At 51.4% G+C, this 18324-nt stretch overlaps 1 protein-coding gene across 4 annotated transcripts in view; it reads right to left on the bottom strand.

Annotated features, from left to right (window-relative positions):
* Positions 1-18324, bottom strand: part of LOC138810514 (protein Daple) — a 121472-nt gene that overhangs the window by 68069 nt on the left and 35079 nt on the right. The gene's annotated exons all lie outside the window — the stretch shown is intronic.

Here is an 18324-nt window from a genome sequence, read left to right as displayed (position 1 = left end):
TACGTGTTCCTGCTGAGACGCTGTCAGGAGTCCCTGCGCCACACTACCGGCAGTGGCTCTACACGCAGCAGGCTGCCCTTCACACTGGGGAAGACCCAGATCAGTACACACTGTGCTAATCTCAGAATGGAATATCTCAGAAGCCTCCAGAACAGGGAGAACAGGGTGAGGACGGGGGTACAGCAGGTGTCCCTGAGAGGCCTGCCCCTTCAAAGAACACAGTGGCTCAGGAGACTGAGAGCTGAGGATCGAGGTTCAAATCCAGCCTGGGCAGGAAAGTCCGTGAGATGCTTGTCTCTAATTAACCATTAGAAAGCCAGAAGTGGCACTGTGGCTTAAGGTGGTAAAGCACTAGACTTGAGCAAAAGGAGCTCAGGGACAGCACCAACACCCTGAGTTCAAGCCCCATGACCATCATCAACAACAAAAAAACAGAGGTAATGACTTCCATCCTATGGCTCCTGTCCACACGAGAAACTTAGGGGAGAAGATGCTAAACCACACAAATGGAGACACATAGAGATTTTTACATATTCTAGTGGCCACTTTAAAAAAAGAAAAAAGTAAATGAGGGGCTGGGAAGGTGGCTCAGTGGTAGAGCTCTTGCCTTGCATGAATGAGGCCCTGGGTTCTATTCCTCAGTACCACATAAGCAGTAAAAGCCTGAAGTGGTGCTGTGGCGCAAATGGTGGAATTCTAGCCTTGAGCTGAAGCTCTGAGGGACAGCGCCCAGGCCCCGAGTTCAGGGCCCATGACCAGAAAAAAAAAAAAGAGAGAGAGAGAGAGAGAGAGAAAGTAAATGAGAGTTGGAGGTGCCAGTGGCTCATGCCTGTAATCCTAGCTACTCAGGAGGCGGAGATCTAAGGATCACAATTTGAAGCCAGCCAGGACAGAAAAGTCCATGAGACTCTTTTCTCCAATTAACCACCAAAAAGCTAGAAGCTGTAGCTCAAGTAGTAGAGTGCTAGCCTTGAACACAAAAACTCAAGGACAGCACAGACTGTGAGTCCAAACCCCACCGTCGGCAAAAAAAAAAAAAAAAAGCAAGTAGTAAAGGTGTGCCTCAATGGTAGAGCACCTGCCTAGTAAGCACAAGGCTGAGTTAAAATCTAGTAACATAAATAAATAACTAAATCACACATCTAAGTATTCTAATGATAACATTTTAGCTAAGCCAATATATCTAAACAATCATTTTAACACATAACCAATATAAAAATTGTTACTGAGGGGGCTGGGAAGGTGGCTCAGTGGTAGAGTGCTTGCTTTGCATGCATGAGGCCTTGGGTTCAATTCCTCAGTACCACATAAGCAAAAAAGAAAAAAGCCGGAATTGGCGCTGTGGCTCAAGTGGTAGAGTGCTAGCCTTGAGCTGAAGAGCTGAGGGACAGCGCGCCCAGGCCCGAGTTCAGGGCCCATGACCGGACCCCCCCCCAAAAAAAAATGTTACTGAGCTGTAATCCTATGGACTCATAAGTCTGAGATCTGAGAGTCGCAGATCAAAGCTGGCCCAAGCAGAAGATCTATGACACTCCATTTGGAGTGTCAACGAACAGGTGCCAGCTGTGAGCAAGTAAGCTACGCAAGCGCTGTTTTAAATTGCTTTTTCATATCTTTGAAATCCAACGTATTTTACACTTGCACATACTTTTTACACTATTCTCAATTTGGATGAGAAATTTCCAACTGGAAAATCCTTCAAGAGTATGCAAGATTTCACAAAAGTTACAGCTGAACTCAATCCCTGCTGTTCCAAACACACTTAAATATGTTCCGTAAACTGAAACTGAACTGTGTGCCCGTTCTTTTCACTCCAACTAAAATGACAACCTTACTTTGGACACACTAACTACATCGTGAGGCCACATATGGCCACCCCACAATGGTGACAGGAGCCTCTTGGTGGCCAGCGAGTTCCCTCACACCTCTACTCATCCCAAGGAGAGCCCCACAATCATGTCAGAGGACCCAGCGCAGTGGGCCTCCCAGGCGACCGGCCAGACCCTCAGTCTGGCAGGACGTGAGGAGCGTGCTGAGAGACCCCCTCCCATGGGGGCCCGTCCAGTGGAGCCTGAGGAACAGAAAGCCACTGTGAAGGCTCAGCTGCCACCGTCTGGCTCAGAGGCCCCTGGCTCTTCCCTGGCCAGCTGCAGGGGGCAGGACCAAGTGATGCTGGAGAGTGGATCAGCATTGCGCTCCCTCCCGCCCCCCCCATGACTGCCACCCCAATACCAAATCACATCCTGAGCCTGCAGGGGGAGGGGAGATGCAAATATCACAACTGGGAAGGCTTTTCCACTCTTCCCTTTCCTTCCCTCTGCTCTTTAGGCATGCTTTCAGATCCTCATGTAGGATTGCCAGGGGAAACCCCAGAATTTTTTCTTCTCATAAATGAACGTGGACTAATTGCATCCTGGAATGGCCCACTGGCAGTTAATTGCTTTAAACAATCCCCTTAAAAGAACTGGGTCAGAGGAGGATGTGCTTAGATTGTGTGCTAGCAGCCTGAGTTGTCTCTGTCTCCCCCCAACCAAACCCAGAAGCCAGGCAGGAAAGTGCTTTGTGATGGAGGCAGGAAGGGAGCCTACCTCAAACACCTGGGCCTCCCATCTAGAATGCAGGACTGTCAACCAAGGTGATCAGCAAAACACACGGGAAGGGAGAGGCCAGGACCCTCCGTAGGAGCACCAATCATCCCAGCTGTGGCCAGTCCCAGGGGACAGCATCTGTGCCAAGCCCAGCAAGCTGCCTTCCCTCAGATCCAGGTTTTCCAGGAGGCACAGGGTAGCCCAGGCCATGAATGTAGTGTCTCAAGACCTGCGGCACTGGCTTTCTGCAGTCACCCAGTAGCGTTCTGGGGACAGAACCAAAGAGCAAGCCAATATGTGAAGTGTTGAAAACAGCACATTACTGGGCTGGGAATGTGGCTTAGTGGTAAAGTGCTTGCCTAGCATGCATGAAGCCCTGGGTTTGATTCCCCAGTACCACAAACACAAAAAACCTGAAGTGATGCTGTGGCTCAAGTGGTAGTATGCTAGTCTTCAGCAAAGGAAGCTCAGGGATAGTGCTTAGGCTCTGAATTCAAACCCCAGGATTGGCACGGGGGGGGGGGGGCAGGGAGGCGAGGACAACCCTCCACATTTCATAGAAAGGAAAACTCACAGGAGACAAGACCAGAATGTTAGAATGTTCTTTCTTAAGAGTAACCAGGACTAGGGTACTTTTCTCCAGCATTTCCTAAGGATTCTGCCACTTTAAAATAATCTTAACTCTTGCAGCCTGGATTCCCACACAGAAAATCTATACGGGCATCTATTGAGCAGACATCTAAGCTGTGAGCATAACAAACCCACTAAAAGAAAAAGTACCTGACTATCCTTTCCTGAGACAAGTCACATACATCCAAAATGAAAAATGAGGGCTGGGGAAGTGGGTCAGTGGTAGGATGCTTGTCTGGCAGGTGCAAGGCCCTGGGTTTAATTTCTAGCACTGAAAAAAAAATATTTGACTCACAAAATGAAAAAATGAGAGTTGAGCACCAGCGGCTCACGCTTGTAATCCTAGCTACTTAGGAGGCTGTGATCTGAAGACCTCAGGATCTTTTCATTCCAGCCAGAAGAGTCTGTACGACTCACCTCCAATTAACCATCAAAAGCAGAGAGGTGGAGCAGTGGCTCAAGTGGTGGAGCACAAACCTTGAGTAAAAAAATGCATCCATGCCCCAAGTTCAAGCCCCAATAACAACACATGTGCGTGCACGCATACACATGCGCACTTGCATACACACACCCAGAGGAAAAAGTTAATGGATTGCTGACATCCCTTGGGAAAGAGAGCTCTCCAGCACAGGTTCTTGAAGGCAGTCACCACCAAAAGAGCTGAGCGCTGGTGGCTCACGCCTGTAATCCTCTCTACTCAGGAGGCTGAGTTCTGAGGATACTGGTTTGAAGCCATCCCATCAGACTCTTACCTCCAATTAACCACCTGAAAAGCTGTATGTGGAGCTGTGGCTCATGGGGTAGAGAACTAGCCTTGAACAAAAAAGATCAGGGATAGCATCCAGGTCCTGTGTTCAAGCCCCAGAACTAGCACCAAAGGGGGGGGGGGAGAATCCCAGAAGAGGTTCACCCACTCCTGAAGCAAAGCAGGAGCCTCCTAGGAAAGCCTAAACATCCAACCAGGCAGGCCATCCAAAGAAGTCTGTGCCCACTCCAACAGAAAGGCTATTCCCTCCTCCTGCGGAGAAACCTGAGATCCCAGAAAGGATTCAGGGTTAAAACACTTTTGTGTGTACGTATAGAAAAAGTTCATTCAGCTTGCATTTCTACCAGAAACACAAAGATTTCTAGATTGAGAATAATGATTTCATTAAAAACAAACATGTGAAGAAGTCTCCCCTAACCCTCAAGGGAAACAGTCTTAGAGCTAGATCAATATTTTGAAAGGAAGAAAAAAAGTGCTGCTGAAGGCCAAAGTGCTTGGTTTACAAGATCCCGCCCCCCCCCCCGTCCCCGGGGGGAGGGGGGGAGCTGTTTAATGCCTCTGTTAATGAAGAGTCCCAGAAAAGTTAAGGCAAACCCCGAGCAGAGCAGCAGCAGAGAAGTGATGCTCAAGGTTGCTAAGGAAACCTGGATGGTCCAGGCAGAAAATGAGCCTTCCACAGAGGCAAAACAAGACCACAAAGAGCGTAGTTGTTGCTCTACCCACAGTTTTGGAGACGGAAAACAAGAACGTGAGTGTGTCGCGTGGTGTGAGCAGCCTGCACACCTCCAAGGTCGGGCTAGGTTCGGACCGCAGCAGAGCACAGCGCAGGCCTGGCTGTGAGCCAAGAGCTGCAGCTCAAGAGCTGCCGAGGAGGCAGGAGAGTGGAGAGTCGAGGCACACAGCTCAGGAATTCTGCCACAGGCTTCCCAGAAGCAGTGGCTTCTGACCCTGGCTGTGGCAAATGCTCAGGAGCCCGATAGGTGAAGGATAGGACAGGAAGAGTTCTAGATGCCGGAATGCTTCTCCCAGAAGATAAAGCCTTGCTGACACCAAGTCCCACCCCCACCACCTGATCATCGCCCCGCTACCTTCCAAAGGCCACGTCCTCCACGCAGCATGCGAAGCCTGCAATCCCATATGGCTTCCTCTTCGCAAACTCCTACCACTCAGCCGCACACTCCCGTGGCGCTTCCCACGCTGTGCTTCTCAATCAGCACTCAGAGGCAGCAAAAAGCCACAGAGAGTGACAGTTGGGAAAGTGAGAGCAGAACAGACCCCTCAACGCCTATACCCAGTAAAGATTTCTGCATTGTCCTCTTCTCTTGTTTCCATGCTGGTGATAAACCAAGGCTTGGAAAACAATTGCTCTAGCCAGTTACTTCCTTATGCTTCAAATCCTGGAAAAAATGTGACACTGTATTCCTCCTGATCCACAGCTTGTAGATGTCAGCCCAAGTTAAAAAAAAAAAAAAAACACAAAAAAAACCCCAATAGTTTAGAATCTGTTTTATAATTTTCCATTAATAATGTGTAAGTGGAATATTGAGTACAAATATCAAAGAAACATCTCACAGTGCATCTGTAAGGCTGGTTAGAATATACCATGCTTTCCTTCCAGTGGTAAAACACTAAATGCAGGCTGCGCACCGATGGTTCACACCTGTGATCCTAGCTACTCAGGAGGTTGAGATCTGAGGATCTCGATTTGAAGCCAGCCCCACCAGAAAAATCCATGAAGCTTTAGGACAACACCCAAGCCCAGAGTTCAACAAGCCCCAAGACTTGTAAACAACAAAAACAAACAAACAAACAAACACAATCAGCTACATGAAGCAACTGCAGGCAGGCAAGGTCCCATACGAGCACTTGATCCTAGGAGAAAATTGTGTGCAGACCCCACGGGGTGACCTGGAGATCTGCACAGCGCTAGCTGCGGTGCAGGCCGGCGACGCACTCACAGGCCACTACAGTCAGAAGTATGCCACAAGTCCTCTGCGTGCGTGGTGGCATTGGTGCTCATGCCATCGACTAACACTCCTCCATATGCCCTGTCTCAAACTGTGTGTGCCGTGGAGCTTGCAATTTTGCTTAACAAATCATGAGCCAAATAACAAGATGGTGTTGGAAATACCCAAGCAGGGACAGATTCCCTTCTCCTTTCTCCTTCTAACCTGCACATGCGGTGGACAGGAGAAGAATCACCACGGGGCCTACGGCCCCCTGTCCGTAACAGGATCTAGAAGGATCCAGAGTCACAGGAACTGGCTTCACACCACACTGCTGCACACAGCCCACACCAGGGCACCTTCCTCAGCTCTGGCCGTCACACCTGCCACTCTGGCCCAGCTGATCACATCTCCATGGCGGATCCCCCCTTGTAAGGCACCAGGGATATGATCCCAGGAATCGCAAGCCCTGGCCTGCTCCCTCGGAATGTTACAGCCAGGAGCATCGTTTTCTAATTCAGCTGCAGCGAGGGAACATAAGCAGTGATTTACCCACGCAGTCTGCCCCAAGCATGGCCCTGGGCCCAGGCTCCCCTCCTTGTTATTCCATCTGCCCTGCCCAGGCCGGATGACAGGGGCACCCCCACCTCCGACCAGCAGTAATGAAGTGCTGAGGCTGCTGCGGAGCTGCTGATAGACTTGATCCATCTGTTCCGCCTCATTTCAATTAATCTGGGATCCCCAAGGGCCAAAAGCCAGCCGATCCACACAAAACAAGCCTGGTGGCGGCAGCTCCTCTAATTAGGCTGTACAGAGTTCCAGGACTGGAGATTCGGAGGTTTGTCTGAGGCGACTAAAGCACCAGACACTTGCTCCATGCATACTTTGCAGCTGCCTATGCTCAAGGCGGGGTTCAGAACATAGGCCCTTGAAAGGTAAGTTATTTCCCCTGGGCTGACAGTGACCTATGGGAAGGAGCACCTGGAAACGCACCACTAGGCGAGGGCAACGCTACCAAGGTCTGCCTTTGCCTTTAGCTTGCTGTGTGATCTTGGGGCAATGGATCCCTCTCAGAGCCACAGCCTTATCTGCAGCAGGACAGGGGCTTTGGCTTCTTCAGAAAGGAAAGGAGATGGGGATAAGAGAGGCAAAGCACAGTACCCTGTGAGAGGAGCCCAGGGCTGCCAGCTCTGTCACCAGGCAAGTGCTCACATGTCTTTCTAAGAAGAACCAGGGGAAGCCGGCAGGGACGGCCTGGAAGGCAGCTCAAGTGGCCCAAGGAGTGCCTGCCCTGTCCCTTTAAGGTTCCGTGTCCTGATGCCAGCAAGCACATGACCTGAACCCCTGGACTGGGGCTTGGGGCAGGCTAGGGGGCAGGGTAGGACATCTGTCCTCAGAAAGGAGCTGTTAGGTGTTTCAGGGACGGTTTGCAAGGTAAACGCATGTCTGGTCATCTGGTCACAGGCAGCCAGAGTTGGGCGGTGTAGATTAACCACTGCAGGATGTCATCAATAGCCATGGGTGCAAGGGAGGGCGGACAGGCCCAAGATGGGCCAATGGTGGACACTCACCTGCACGCAGAGCCCAGTCAGCAGGATGGAGACGGGGGAAACCCACATTTTAAAACCAGAAGAGCTAACTCAGGAGGCTGAGATCTGAGGGATGCAGTTCAAAGCCAGCCCAGAGGAGACTCTTGATTTCCAATTAACCACCAGAAAAAACAGAAGTGGAGCTGTGGCTCGAAGTGGTAGAGTGCCAGTGTTGAGCACAAAAGCTCAGGGACAATGCCCAGGCCCTTGGGTTCAAGCCCCATAACCAATAAAACCAACCAACCAACCAACCAACCAACCAACCAACCAACCAACCAACCAACCAACCAGAAGAGCCTTAAGATCACCTAGAGACCAAGAAAACCAAGGCCAGAGTGGAACATGACAAAAACCCAGCACCACATTTGGGTCTAGTCAGGTCCCCAAGTATCGCAGAGCCCTGTACTCAACAAAGCCTCCTGGGGGCTGAGCTTGGTGGGGGAGGAAGGGCTTCCGGGGTGAGCAGGTGGCGGGGTCCTCACCCTTTACCCTGTTCTCCTGGCCCCCTGAAGCCACCCTTCCCAACCGAAAGGCCAGGAACAGTGTTGAGCTGACACTAAAGGCATCAACTCATGCCAGGTAGGGGAGAGGGGAGGAGTTCAGCAGGTGGAGGGAGGTGGGGTCCTAAGGCTGGGGTTGACAAAGAGGTCACAGGGAACTGTCGCTGCAAGGTGCCCTACAACAGTTCACCAGCCAGAGGACAGGGAGGGTGGAGGAGGCCCACTTCAGCTCACCAGGTGTGTGCCCCCTCCCCATGCCTCCAGGCATGCCCTGAAAGCCCACCGAGCTCAGTGGGAGAGGGAAGGCCCTCCCCACCCCAGCAGACCACCACCGTATCCCGTGCCCACTCCACTGCTCTTCCACCCCAGCATCCCCCTGCCTGACAGACCGCCCTCTCCTTCCCTCACTCCCAGGGTACAAGTCAGAGCAGGACTGGCAGCATGCGCCTGGGGGCCTGCCAGGGCCTGTGCGGGCAGGAAAGGCAGGGAGGGAGTAACAGCCAGGCCCCCACCCCATGGCCCAGCCAACCCGCTCTTCTCCCCCCACCGACCCACGCCTCATTGAGAATTCTGAGGGCCTGTCTGGGCTCAGTAGGAGGGAGCCCTGGTTGACTAGTGACAGTGGCTCGGCTGAGCTGTGGGCGCCTGTGCCCCCGCACATGACTGACAGCAGTGGCTGTGGCCAGTGTTCTGGAAGAGCACCAAGAGGGAAAAGCCTGCAGCGCTTGGCTCCCAGGCCCGTGGCTTCACCTTGAGGGCACCAAACTTCCACCACCAAAACCTGATTCTTGGCCAGCAGGAAGCTGAGGGAGGGCAACTCGAGACACAGCTGGAACTCTAGGAAAGACCCGTTTCATGAGATACAGCTCAGCGGGAAGTGAAAATCTCAACAGATGTTAAGGACTTCTCTTTGGCAGCAGCGGTCGAGGGGAGGGGGGCAAGAGGGAGTGGGGGATGGTCAACAGCCCTGCCTGTCCCCGGGGCCACCTGATGCAATCATTCTGTCCTACACCATCTGCCAGGCCCACCCCTACTGAAAGCCTTCCCCTAAGCCCTCTGTTGACAGTGATCTACCTCCTCCCCGCCAGTGCGGTCCCCAAGCCCGCCTCCACCCCTGCACAGCAAGCCCCAAGTCCCAACAGCCTCTCTACAGGGCAAAGGACCCTTGATTTATGCCTGTGGCTTATGCCTGTAATCCTAGCTATTAGGAGGCTGAGAAATGAGGAACATGGGTAGTGGGGGTGAGGGGGAAACAACACAAAGCCCAAGAGCCTCTAATCTCCAATTAACCACCAAAAAGCCAGATGTGGAGGTGTGGCTCAAATGGGAAAGTGCCCGGCTGTGAGTGAAAAAGTCAAACAAGAGCACAAGGGCTGGAGTTCAAGCCCCAATAGGAAAACAAAACAAACCCAGTCAACAAGAGCCCAATAAACCAGAAGCTGGGTCAGATACTCTTTATCCTTCATTAAATCTTGACTTCGGTAGCAGTCATCCAGAGGCCTCTGCTTATCTCATTTGCCGAAGGAAATGAAGAAGGTAAAGAGGTATAAAATACATGTCGCATCTATATGTTCGAGGAACCTCTAAATGCTGATGATCAAGCATGACCCCCCAAAAAATTACAAATAAGATTAAAAAAAAGGTCTTGACAAAATGTTGATAGGAGTACAGCCAGAGGCGTGAGAAAGAGCTCCATGCAGGGCGCCAGTGGCTCACACCTGTAATCCTAGCTCCTCAGGAAGCTGAGATCTGAGGATCACAGTTCAAAGACAGTTTGGGTAGCGAAGTCTGTGAGACTCTAATCTCCAACTAACTAATGGAAAGACTAAAGTGGAGCAGTGGCTCAAGTGATAGAGAGCTGGCCTTGAGTGGAAAAGCTCAGGGACAGTGCCAGCTCAGGGCTGTATGAACTATCACTGAGAATCATGCTCTGCTCGGAGTCACAAAGACTTGAAAAATAGCAACCTGGACAAGATTTGAGCTCATCAGAAGCCAAACGGACCAGAGTGATGGTGAGAGCTCCCAAGAGCAGTGTGTTGGGGGACCTGGGCTTTTTGGATCTGGGTGTCCTCTATGGAGAACCTCAGCCATTCACTGCACTGAGGTCAGAAGCAGCCACACTGCTACGTACACTTCACATGGCGGCATGGGCTGGGAACTGCAAGGAGGTAAAGCTTGACCTCTGGCCTGGTGGGGATTACCATCTTGTATGACATGGGCACACATGTGGAAGCAATCATCGGAAAAGGCCCTACATAACGAGGCCCTGTGTGACATAGAAGGACATAAGTAGCTACAGGCAAGGAACGCCACAAGGGGCTGAGGTTACAGCCAGAAGGCGCCATGCAGAAAGGAGACCTGAGCTGGATGGGCAGGTGGTGGCCACACAGAAGCAGGAAGAGGGTAACTATGGAAACGCAGGCTCCACCTCAACCTCCCTTCCCAACATAGCTTGAGCAAGGAGAGCGAAAGTCTCCAACATGCTCTGAACTGTGTTAAGCACTGAGCACCGCCCCAGGCTCTCCACACTTCTCACTGGTCCATGTCACAGGCACCTGCAAAACTCTACCCTTCTTCTCGGCAGAAGACCATGTGTCTGGCAAGCAGGAAGCCCTGAGCTCAAACTCTAATACCACCCCCTAAAAAACAAAAAGGAACATAATATAACAGGGCACGGTGGTTCAGGCCTGTAATCTTAGCCACTTAGGAGGCTGAGATATGACAAGTGCAGTTTGAAGCCAGCCCAGGCAGGAAAGTCCACCAGACACTTATTTTTGCATGCTAAAAAAGCCAAAATTAGAGTTGTGGCTCAAGTGGTAGACAGCTAGCTAACCTGGAGCCAAAGAAGGATAAGGGACAGAGCTTCCAGGCCCTCAATTCAAGCCCCAGGGCCAGCCACTCCCTGGCTGTTTTCCACCCATTTTCATTGTGTCTATAAATATTCCTAGAGAGCATATTCATTTAGTTGCTTTTATCCTTAGTAACAAAGGAATAATGCTAGGTGTGATGTCTGGGAGCCCGCTATTTTTACCTAATATTTATGTATTGCTAGATGCCATCCACAGCGTTGTGTGCCGCTGTGGTTAATCTGTTTGGACAGCTGGATAATATTCCATTGTGTGACCGTGTCTTAGTGTATCCAACCGTTCTCTCAACGACGGGCATCTGGGCTGCGTCCAGCATTCTGTACAGAACACATTCTTGTACACGTCTCCCACTGTCCAGTCCCTCTCGGGTATACACATCTGGGAGTGAAGGTAGCTAGACTGCTGGGTATGTGGGTGGCGAACTTCAAGCATTAATACCAAACTGTTATTTAAAAGGGACCACCATACTAATCTGTACTCCCACCAGAAGCAGATGGGAAACAACTGCGAATGCTTGTAACACACCTAACACACCATATTCCTCCACAGCTCTGATCCTTCCAAATACACAGACCCATTCCAACTCAATCACCGCAGGCAAGTGAGTACAACAGCAGGTCCGGATCCCCAGCCAACCTGACGGTCACTCCCCAAGACCCTGCCACCCACGCCCAAGCCGGACAGGGCAGGAAACACCAGGCAGCTCCCGGCTGAGGCAGCGGCTCTGACCAGGGAGGATGACACTGCTGTCAAGAGGATTACATCATAGTGGATACCTCCACAGGGTCAAGTTTAGGGTCAAGGATGGAAATAGATACTCACAGACCCGTCTCTACAGGATCAGAAGTTGGTCACACAGGGCAGCAATGGAGCCGCCCAGGTGTGCTGCTGCGAAGTCTGATGACTGATCTTTCTCACTCCATCACTCAGTCCCCGACTCATGAGCCTCCTCCTGCCAACCCCTGGGAGCGGAGTCTAATGGTGCCCACAAAGTGTGGGCTCCAGCTGGAGCCCACCTCCTGCCGCTCCAGCACGGCATCTGATCTCCCTGCTGGCTGTCAGCATGTGTGGATCTGAACAGCTGGCAGCCGTGGCCTGGCACAGCCAGGCCTGGCACCTAGGCCCATGCTTGGCCCACCATCAAGAGTTCCTTCTCCACTCCCCGGTCCCAGCAGGTCTGGTGAAAAATCTGGACTCCCTGTTCTCAAGTTCCGTTGTAGGGCTGCGGGCATGGCTCAAGTAGACTAGCACACACAGGAGCCACCGAGTCCAGTCCTCAGTACCAGTACCACCAAAAAGAAAAAAGGAAAGGGGTGGGAGCCGCATGAAGGTGCTATCCACAGTAACACTGACAGGATCTCAAAGTAGAGTGACACTGCTGGGGCCTAGACAAGCCCTTGGTGAGGACGTACCACCACCCATGCTGTGGGACAGGGTCCTGCAAAGACCCTGCTCCTGGGACCTCAGCTTCAGTGGGGGATCCCAACAGCTAGGCACCCCCAAGACCTCATTCATTTCCTCATATTCATTTTGTCTTCTCACACAGATGCTCAACAAAAATCCAATGAAAGTAAAACTCACATCACTATTTCTATGAGAATGGACAACCCTGAAAAACTGTCAATGACAGGATTTCCATTGTTTCCGAATACCTGAGTAGTCAGAAACTTTTCAGAAAAACATTATATTAATTTCAGGATTCAACACAGAGTGCCTATATAGGAATCCAAGAGATGATCTCATTTGTTTTTTTGGTTTTTGTGCTGGTATTGGGGTTCAACTCAAGGCCTCTGCCTCTCTCTTTTCTTTTTCATTGATGCTCTACCACTTGAGCCACAGCTCCACTTCTGGTTTTCTGATGGTTAGTTGAAATTAGAGGCTCAAGGTCTTTCTTCTTGTGCTGGCTTTGACACACAAAATCCTCATATCTCAGCTTCTTGAGTACTTAGGATTACAGGCATGAGCCACTGGTGCCTGGCTCCCGGTATATCTCAAAATAGGTCAATCAGTTTGATAAAAGAGCAACAAAACAGCATGTCGGAAGGTTCCAGCAAAATGCTATCCATTTTGCAAACGATTTAACTTTGAAAAACTGCAGATATCTAAATATAAGGAGATACCTACTCTCCAACTCAACCGGGAGCAAGACCTGCTCCTCCACCCATCTTCCATCCCTTCCTCTGTAACACGTGATTTTACAATGAATGCCAGCATCATTCCACTGCCCTCACATCACCAAAATTATGTGCTTTGAGCATGTGCTTCACTAAATGAATGACTCTGTATGCATTTGGAGGCCGGCCAAGAAGTGCCAGAGAGCGGCTGGGAAGTGAGAAGGGACAGGTCGAGAGTGGATGCAGAAGGTGGAGTGTGGACACAGCATTCATGGGACTGAAAATCACACACAGTCTGGTTTGCTCCCTTCTGCAACTGTTTCCCAGACTTAGAGCTAGTCCTGGAGAATCTGATGGGTAGGTGACAACGTGAGGATGCAGCAACTCTGCTGATGGGGAGGATGAGGCAGCTTTCTCCAAGTGCTAAAGTGACTTCCCTTCCTACAGGAAGATGGGGTGTGCTGGGTGCGGGTGGCTCACGCCTGTACTCCTAGCTACTCAGGAGGCTAAGATGTGAGGATCACGGTTCAAAATCAGCCTGAGCAGGGAAAGTCTTATCTCCAATAACCACTTAGAAAACAGGAAGTGGTGCTGTGGGTCAAGTGGTAGAGCATTAGCCTTCAGCTGAAGAGCTCAGGGACAGCGCCCAGGCCCAGAATTCAAGCCCCCCGACTGACAAAAGAAAAAAGAAAAGAAAAAAGATGGGGTATAAAGTGGGACTCCCCCACTAGGCTAAGAGCAGCTGTCTCTCAGAGAAGCACCTGGATGGACGGAAGTAAAAGGTGCAGGGGCTGAGCCTAAGGGAATATGAGTTTCCTGTACAGATTGACTCTGACCCACCAGACCTGTCTCCCAGGTTAGAAAGGGGCCACGTGAGGAAAAAATGCCAAGTCTCAAATAATCACAGCAGATACCTGGGAACACAGCAAGTGAGACCAACCAGCCAGAATAGTGATGGGTGGTGGTGGTGGTGGTGGTGGTGGTGGTGTGTGTGTGTATGATCTCAGCATCTCACACTGGGGCTTGATCTCAGCATCTCACACTCTTAGCTTGGCTTTTTCTGTTCAAGGACAGTACTCTACTCCTTGAGTCACACTTCTTCACAGGTTTTTGCTAAGTTATTTGGAGATAAAGAGACTTAGAGGGTCTGGGAAGGTGGACCAGTGGTAGAGGGCTTGCTTTGCATGCATGAGGCCCTGAGTTCGATCCCTCAGCACCACATAAGCAGAAAAAGCCGGAAGTGGCGTTGTGGCTCAAGTGGTGGGGTGCTAGCCTTGAGCTGAAGAGCTGAGGGACAGCAGGCCTAGAGTTCAGGCCCCAGGACAACAAAAAAACAAACAAACAAAAACAGTCTTGTGGACTTTTTTTGCTGGGCTGGCTTCAAACTATCATCTCAGATCTCAGCCTCCTGAATAGCTAGGATTATAGGTGTGAGCCACCAGCACCCGGAGAAAAGCTTTTTAGGATTTCCCCTTTGCTGTCACACAGAAAGAATTGTGAAGCAAACTCCAAGGTCATGCCATTCCACTTTTCTGTCAGAAAGCACCCTCTCACAATTACTTGCTTTAGCCTCTACCCTGCCCGCCCCAACCCCCACTTCAGAGAAAATGGAAGGCTTTTGCATGCATACTTCTAGGGGCTGGACCAAATGTAAAAGGAGGGTGGACAAGAACTTTGATGTGCACATTCTTCCCACTGCTGAGGGAAATGCTTTCAAGCGGCCTCAGGGAGGGATTTCACACTTCTGGCCTAAGGCCCCTCCCTCCCCCCTTAACAGCAGCACCTCTTCACCCCAAATCCAACCTCTAAACCCGGGCAACTCCGTGTCAGCCTCTCTGCCTCCTGCTGATTCCTTCTATTCCTTCTCAAAGGCTGGAGGATGTTTTGCATTAATAGTTTAACTCTGTCTTTCTCTGGCTAAGGTCAGGTTGAGTCCTCAGCCTTCCCTGTAAGTTCCAGACTCACAGCCAGTTGTCCGGTGCCTCATTGTTTTTTCACCTTGTAGAATGACAGGTAACACACATCCATGCCTCACTATACCCTCATTCTGCCTCCGTGCAGACATCACTAATAGATAAAGCAGTTTTACCCAAATCAAGGTGGAAGCTTCAAAACCCAGCAAAAATGAGTCGATCTGTACCCAGGATTAAACCTGGGTTTAATTCAAGGGTTAGCCACTTCCTGGATTAAACAGATGGTCTCTAAGGGTATCTTACATTTGCTGAGCCTTACCACAGCACTTAGAAGAGTGCAAAAGTACGAATACAACAAATCCTGCCCCTGATGCCCTGGACGTTGAGTTGAGAGACTACACACTCTAAAAGGCTCTTATAATGAAGACCATCACAAAGACGTCCACTGATGGGGTGTGTGGATCATACCTGTAATCCAAGTCCTCAGGAGACTGAAGCAGGGATGGGGAGGATCTTAACTTGAAGGCCAGGCGAGCTATATAACAAGACCTACTGGGTGAGGGTGCAAACAAAGAAACAACCGCTCAGCCCTCACTCCTACATTCTGGGCTCCTCCTGCCCCAGAGCTCAGTAGGATCCCTGGTGGGTCCCATGGAACCAGTCTGCAGAGAGGGAGAGAGGACTGAGCACAACCACTAAGACTGAAGATACAACCACCTGGCTTCAGGCTGAGAGGACCAAGCATGCATAGAGGCAGTACTCAGGTCCCCCAGACCATCAGACCTACAAATAAAATCTAAAAAAGCAAAAAAGGAAGGGAGACCAAACAAAGCCTTTAGGACAGAAGGCTTAATTACGTCCTCCAAAGTCTGTCCCAGCCTTTTGTTTGTGGGGAGGGGTTTGCTTTGGAGTGCTGGGGTGGGAATGGAACCAGGTCCTTGTGCAGGTTCTTAACCACTGAGCTACTTGGCAACCCTCATGCGCCAGGTTTTAAGCCCTCTATTCCATCTCACTGGGGCTACAGTGTCACCTGCCTGGGCCTGTTTAGCCCTCAGTGGCACAGGCCCCAGCGATCTGTGACTCCATCCTGGTCACAGAGCCTGGCAGACGCTCACCTCAGCCCTGAAATCACTGCACTGCAACCTGCGTGCGACCGACTGCAGGACCCTAGGGCGCCTGGCTCCCTTCCCAGACCCTCCAGTCCAGGGCCATACCCCTCTGCACTCCCAGAGTAGGGGAAGTTGCTCCTCCATGTGGGTGACCCCCAAGAACCCCGGCTCTGCCAACCCCAGGCCAGCCCTTCTCCCACAGGGGGTCCAGCCAGAAACTCAGGGGGCCAGCACCAGCCAGGCATGACCGGCTTTGTTGCTGCCCAACTGCCCACTTTGATCCAGCCCTCCTCCCCACGGGCCGGAAGGGGAGGGCTCCTCCCTCATTCTGCCTGAGCACTGGAGTGCAGAGGAGCTGAGAGGAGGGGGAAGGGAGGACGCCCAGAGTCCAGCCTCCGGCGAGGCTGGCTGGAACTCACCAAGCTGCCCCATCCTTCCTAGCTGAGCATACTCCAAGCTATGGAGCTATTGGTTTACTTTGCAAAACCAGTTCTCCCCACGAAGCACAGTGTGGAGCTTGTGAATGTCCGGTGAGAAACCAGACACCCCTGGGAACCGCTCTGCACTGGGGGAAATGAAGCGCTGGGAAAAGACACAAGCACTCCGGTAGGTTATAAACCATTTTATTGTGGGCTGCGTGCGGGGACAGGGAGCCGGAGTCTCCAAAGGGGAGGATGCAACACAGTAACATGATAGGCTCAAAAAGCAAGGAGGCCCATTTTTCTCATTGTAAGAAAGAAGCAAGTTCATCTGTGCATAAACTTCTCTAGGAATAGGTGCTGCTGTGAAGCCAAAACAAAGGCCCATTTGCCACCTTAGCAGGAGGGGCCAGGCCTGAGGAACCACTTAGCCTGGTACCACTGTTGCAGCCAGGAACATACTATGAGGTCACGCCCGCTCCCCCACCCCACCCCCGGGCCCAGCTCCATGCACTGTGTATCCTGGGAAGGCAGTGGAAGGCGCCATACTTGGGGAGCACAGTGCACTGGTGTACCATAGCTAGGACCATGGAACATCCTGCAAAAGCATTCAAAGGTTGTTACACCTGGGTACCAAGAGGACTAGCACACTCAGTAAGACTGAAGAGACAATCCAGGGCTGGGAAGGTGGATCGGTGGTAGAGTGCTTGCCTTGCATGCATGAGGCCCTGGGTTCAATTCCTCAGCACCACATAAGCAGAAAAAGCCAGAAGTGGTACTATGGCTCAAGTGGTAGAGCGCCAGCCTTGAACTGAAGAGCTAAGACACAGTGCCCAGGCCCAGAGTTCATGTCTACAACTGACCAAAATAAAGAAGAGTCAATCCATCCAAGCTCAAGCCCTAGCCAAGTGTTGGTGGCTCACGCCTATAATCCTCACTACTCATGAAGCTGACATCTAAGGGTCACAATTCAAAGCCAACCCCAGCAGATCCAACAGACACTTTTTTCTAGCCAGGAAAAAACAACAAAAACAAAAAAAACTAAGTAGAGGTGTGGCTCAAGTGATCAGAGTGTCTGCCTTGATGGAAAAAAGCTAAGGGAGAATGTGAAACCCTGAGTTCAAGTCCCAGTACAGGAACCAAAGCAAACAAACAATCCAGTCATTCTCAAGAGCACTACTGAGCAGGGACTGTGCGCGGCAGGGGGAGGGCGGAGAGGAGGCTCACCCTCACCCCTACCTCATACCCTGTCGCCCCAAGGTCTCCTGCACTAGCACCGCTCCCCAGCACAGGGCCAGCTACCAAGCCAAAGGCCGGGGTCCTCCCTTCCTCCCTCCCTGAGCACAGACCACCCCTGCTGCATCCTCAGTCACTACAGCAACACAGGAGGACTGCCAGCTGCTCCCAGTGATGTCCTCAGTTTTAAGCCCTGCACCCCAAGTCTACAGCATGGGGGTGGCTCTCAGCTCATCAGCCACTAAACATCAAAGCTCAACACAATTCCTGTCCTCTAAAGAGGACCAACTCTTTCTTTCCTTGCTTTCTTTCAAACCAAATGTCTCCCATGGAGATGCAATGTGGCCCCTCAAGTCACCAGGAACCATTCCTCATGTGTCACACACCAGGAAGGCACCACCAACTCAGTGACAGTGGAGGTCCACCAGGAAGGTGGCCCCACCGGCTGGTTTTCCACTGAGGTCCAGGTCTGCAGGACCCCGGGCCACCAGAAGCCCGGGTGGAAAGGACAGTCCTGTGGCCTGTGGCCACACAGGCTGCTCCCTAAGGAGACTCCCGGTGAATGCCACGAACCAGAATCAGGGCCCCAATGTGCCTTTCTATGTGCCCCCATGCAGAGTTATCCTGCCATGAAAGCAACTGAGACA

This window comes from Dipodomys merriami, unplaced genomic scaffold (assembly GCF_024711535.1).
Source record: "Dipodomys merriami isolate MVZ:Mamm:240054 unplaced genomic scaffold, mDipMer1.0.p SCAF_50, whole genome shotgun sequence".
Lineage (NCBI taxonomy): Eukaryota > Metazoa > Chordata > Mammalia > Rodentia > Heteromyidae > Dipodomys > Dipodomys merriami.
The sequence above is the reverse complement of the archived record's forward strand: the minus strand, read 5'-3'. Positions and strand labels throughout refer to the sequence as shown.